The sequence below is a fragment of the Engraulis encrasicolus genome, chromosome 12 (genome assembly GCF_034702125.1).
Source record: "Engraulis encrasicolus isolate BLACKSEA-1 chromosome 12, IST_EnEncr_1.0, whole genome shotgun sequence".
Taxonomy (NCBI): domain Eukaryota; kingdom Metazoa; phylum Chordata; class Actinopteri; order Clupeiformes; family Engraulidae; genus Engraulis; species Engraulis encrasicolus.
In genome coordinates, this window is record NC_085868.1 from 50,917,298 (window position 1) to 50,922,896 (window position 5,599).

Consider the following 5,599-nt stretch of genomic DNA (forward strand, 5'->3'; position numbering starts at 1 on the left):
GAACTCAGAAAGTACTTGCATTGACTCCGACCTGACTGGTAGCAACGCTGAAGCTGTTGCGTCACTAGGAAGGCATGGCCTGGCTAGGGCTCCCCAGCCTATTCCAACTTTTTCACAAATGTTCGGGGCCCACCTCTGGCCCAATGAACTCTACGGCTCAAATATATAGTCAACAACAGCAACACACACACACAAACATCATTTTGAAATCACAAAAATGATTTCAAGGCCCACTTGAAATAGCCTACTTGCAAGGCCCACCAGTGGGCCCCGGCCCACAGTTTGAGAATCGCTGCTCTAAACCATTATTCCATACCTGCCCTTCCAGTGAGAGGTGATTCCAAGCGTGTTTTACGGCCAGGAGGGAAATGAAGCACAAAACGAGGAAGGACTGTTGCCACCTAGCAACGGGAAGTTGGACAAACCTGGACATTGTATTGCAGATTTTCCCTCTGGGAATTTTGCTGCTAAATTTGGCAGTAATAAATAGCAATTTTTGTTTTGAGCTCCCTCCCAGGTGTTCATGCACAAGTAATCTTAACCCGTTAAAACAAGTTGTTATAAATGTGTTGTTACTGGAATGGCAACGATCAAGTCGTAATGTATTACCAAAGGCCCTGTGTTATGTTGTAGTAGAGTAGTGCTGTGGTAATTAACCTTTCAATGACTATTACAGCGTGCGTCAGATGGTACAGTGTGCCTTATGGGGCTACAATCCTGACTCTGACATACAGTATACATTATTTTCAAATTCACAGTTAAGTTTTGAACCTCAAGGTCAGCTGGGCAGTCCTCACGAGACTGAGCCGCCTGCCTGAAACATATCCCCTCAGCTCACTCTTTGCACGATTTTCATTTCAAGTGCGTGAGCTGCCGATACAAACGTGATCATGTTCATAAAGTCAGATTTCTTCATGTGGATTCTGAGGCAATCCCACACTTGCCTTGACTTGCAAGACAAATTCTCATTCACCTACTAAAGACTCCTTTGGTGTGCTAAGGTGATCAGCGGGAAAATGGGGATTAGAGATCCTTTGAATGTCGATTCCATCCACCTTTTACCTTATTTTTGCCTAAGGCACCTGCAAAAAATGCCTGCCCAGGTGAAAAAGTGGTTCAATTTAGTACAATAAAAGTATGACTGAAGTGTACTTAGCATGTTAAAAGTGCACTCATGCTTTTTGTGCTAAGAAAAAGTATGTTTACAATATGCTTATTTAAAGTGTACTTAAAATTAGATGTAATTAAGTTGCTCTCAAAGAAAGTACACTTAGCGAACCATACTTCAAGTGTACTTCGAAGATGTTTGACATAAGTGTATTTAGAGGAATATACTAATAGTGTTCTAATAGTGAACTTACTAAAAGTGTATTTTTTAATAAAATATTGCAATTGTACTTTTTTAAAGTGCAATATGATTACACTTCACCCAAATGTCTTCTAAGTGTGATTTTCTATAGTGCGCTTTAAAGTAAATCGCTTTAACATATTGCAAGTACACTTTTTCTAAGTGCACCATGATTGTACTTCACCCAAATATCTTCAAAGTGTGCTTACACAAAGTTAATTTACCCATCATGCACCATCATGCATGTACCATCATGCAATGCACTTCTTGGAGCTAAATTTCTCAAACAGCAAGCCATTTACCTCTAAGGAATATCTTTGGTTTGCATGAAAATATTACTCATTGTTATATTCTGCGTTTATTGTAGGAGTTTTAACATTTTAAAGTGGTACACAAAAAATGGCCATTTTCCCACCGTCATTATGATGGTCACATACAGTGCCCTCCATAATTATTGGCACCCCTGGTTGAGATGTGTTAAAAGCCTTAAAATAAATTCAGTGTTTATTGCAGAAGAATACTGTCACACTGAAAATTGTAGGAAAATGTAACCTTCAACTCAAATGAATTGTAAGAAAATAAAAAAATCCCTGACTAAAAAATAATTCTTTTTCATTAAATCACCTGTTCCACAATTATTGGCACCCTTAACAATTCCCAGGAAATAAATATAATTGAAGCATTTCTGTCATTTCTACAGTAGTTTACAAAGTTTACCAGAGTATGTAGGAACATTTTAATTAGTAATTCATCACTTCCTGTTTCCCTGGGGTATAAATATGACGTGACACCGAGGCCATTTCTCTTATCCACTCTTAAACATGGGAAAGACAAAGGAACACAGCATACAAGTGAGGCAGATGTGCGTCGACCTTCACAGGTCACGCAGAGGCTACAAGAAGATTGCCACTCAACTGCAGCTGCCCATATCCACTGTGAGAGGAATAATTAAGAAGTTCAAAACAACTGGAACAGTGGTAAACAAGCCTGGACGAGGACCCAAGTTTATTTTGCCACCACGCACAGTGAGGAGGATGGTAAGAGAAATCAAAAGATCTCCAAAGCTCACTGTTACAGAATTACAACAAATGGTAGCATCCTGGGGTCACAAAGTCTCCAAATCAACCATCAGGCGCTGTCTACACGCCAACAAGCTGTTTGGGAGGCATGCACGGAGAAAACCTTTCCTCACTCACAAATCATAAACGCAAGCGTCTGGAGTTCGCCAAGCGGGTATTGGGGCTTCAACTGGGACCGTGTGCTTTGGTCAGATGAGACCAAGATTGAGCTTTTTGGCAACAAACAACTCTAAGTGGGTCTGGCGTACCACGAAAGATGTGCATGCTGAAAAGCACCTCATACCCACTGTGAAGTATGGGGGTGGGTCAGTGATGCTGTGGGGCTGTTTCGCTTCCAAAGGCCCTGGGAACCTTGTTAGGGTGCATGGCATCATGAATGCTTTGAAATACCAGGACATTTTAAATCAAAATCTGTTGCCCTCTGCCCGAAAGCTGAAGCTGGGTCGTCACTGTGTCTTTCAGCAAGACAATGACCCTAAACATATGGCCAAATCTACACAGAAATGGTTCACCAGACACAAAATCAAGCTCCTCCCATGGCCATCTCAGTCCCCTGACCTCAACCCCATTGAGAACCTGTGGGGTGAGCTGAAGAGGAGAGTACAGAGGAGAGGACCCAGGTCTCTGGATGATTTAGAGAGATTCTGCAAAGAGGAATGGCTGAAGATCCCTCTTTCTGTCTTTTCCCATCTTGTGAAACATTATAGGAGAAGATTAGGTGCTGTTTTGTTGGCAAAAGGGGGTTGTACAAAATATTAACACCAGGGGTGCTAATAATTGTGACACACATTATTTGATGTCAAATAATTATTTCTTTATGTGGGATTTTTTCCCCACTGAATAAATGCACTTGTATTGAAGGCTGGATTTTTCTCTTTTTTTCCATTAAGGTCCCATATTATTTAGAAAAAAATAAAATAATTGGAAGCTAAAAAACACATCTCAACCAGGGGTGCCAATAATAATGGAGGGCACTGTATATGTTCTGGTATATATAGCCTCGCACTTCCCATGATATTATGGTGAGAGGTAAGTTGGAACTAGTTGTTCAAACAAAGAATCTAGGGTCACCATTAGTGATTAATTCAAATGATCAACTGAAGGTGGAACAATAATGAAATAAAGTGTAATTTGTATCTGAAATCTCTGTAACAATGCAATGATTGTTAACGTCAGTCGTGCTAGGCATGCATACTGTATCAATACTGTGACATGTGGCTGTGTGTAATGTACAAGCTCTGAGGACCAGCATGGGTTGTAGTATTAGATTTATATTATTCGTTGTACTTGGGAGTGTACTGTGAATATACTTCAAGCATACCTGTTATATATTTACAATACATAATATGATATACTTTTTACAGACTTAAAATGTTCCAATGTAGTCCAAAGAAGCATGAAGTTAATATACTTTTATTGAACTTCTAGTAACAATAACATGTTATAGAAGTGTACTCAAGCACACTATTAATGCCATACGAATGCATGAGAAGCGTGTTTGTAGCATACTTTCAAAAGTATGCTTGTAGTGCACTTAAAGTTGTCCAAAAGCGGTGCCAATTTAGCATCCTCAGTGTGCTGCAAGTGTGCTGAAGTACTGCTTTAGTAGTGCTTCAGCGCACTAATAGTGCAATGAAGCGCACTTTAAATCGCCGAAAATAGTACACTTTGTACTAAGTACGGTCAAAAAAAGTACACTTTAAGTATATGGGTTTTTCACCTGGGTGATGAATGCCTAAGCCCTTTTTGGAAAAGGTGCCCTCTGCCTAGTGAAACCTTAATATCTCAGCCTCCAAAGCACATAAAAACATGTAATGAGTTGCATTTAAAAGCTAGGGCCCTCATTTTGCATTAGAACGTGTTCATTCAGCTCTAACATGCCCACATTTTTAATACAATAAAAACAGATCCTGAATGCAGGGTATATGTCGCTCCAGATGCCAAAGGTCAAACAACATATACACAGCATCAGGCTAAAATGGGTTAAGTGGTGCCTTCATTTGTAATACAGGATGAGGCACTTGAGGTATTGCTCTACATGTAATGTGTACTACCTAACCCTAACCTTAACCCTAACCTTAGCCCTAAATCGCTTGTTTGAAATGTTTGATTACCGTATGAAACTAGTGAGTCCCGTTTCCAGTCACTCACGCTTGATTGTTGACATCCGTCCCCATTATTATTCTTCCTCCCAGAACCAAACCACCCCATTGTCAATTCCCCCAGTTTGAACATGGTCTGTATTTTAGAAGTTGATGCTCAGGTGTAATCATCCATCCAAAAAAAATCCAGAAAGGAAGGAAAAAAGGTAACAAAAATTAGCACTTCTTCTTTTGGTTTTGAATTGTTTTTAGTGCTAATATCAATTGAAGGTTTTTTTTTTTTTTAAATATCTTTTGCTTTTGCCTTTTTTTACAATTTTACAAAATGAGGCTATATCGTGACGGCACCACAAAGCTTATAGCTGATTTGTTCTGTTTTTTCATAAGGATTTCACGAATGGCATGAGATATGGTTGATTCTGTTCTACTCTACTCTACTCTACTCTACTCTACTCTACTGTACTGTGCTTGGAACGTACTGTATCTGAATTTCTTCATGACAGACTATTCCACATACAACCTGGAGGGCAAATGAAAGCTCATCGATACAACTGATCGAAATCATCTATACATATACTACGTAAACACTAGATACTGTGTTTGGCCTTAGGATTGTATCCTATGGTTTCATAGATGTTGTGTTACTGCCACCTACAGGAAAATGTGCATATTGCTTTGTCACCACCTGATGGCAGAGCTACTGTACTGTATTGGCTAAACATGGCAGTGATCTTGTGGGTGCGTAGGTTCCAATAGGTGAACTACAGGAGCAAGCAAGGGGAACTCACACACCTAAATACTGATGCAATAGTGTACTTTTATTGCATTTTTAGTAAATAAATAAAAGTACACTATTGCGTCTGCATTCAGGTGTGCGAGTTCCTCTTGCTTTCTCCTGGAATGATCTGACTTCAGCTATTAGTTCCAGCACAAAGGAGTGGTCAACACTGCATGTTGTGTTCATGTCTATGACTACTTACTTATTATTGCTTTCACTTGCTGAGATTGGGTGATATCAGCATGTCGTAACCATGGCAGCGTTACAGACAAAACTTCCAAGTGAGCATGTT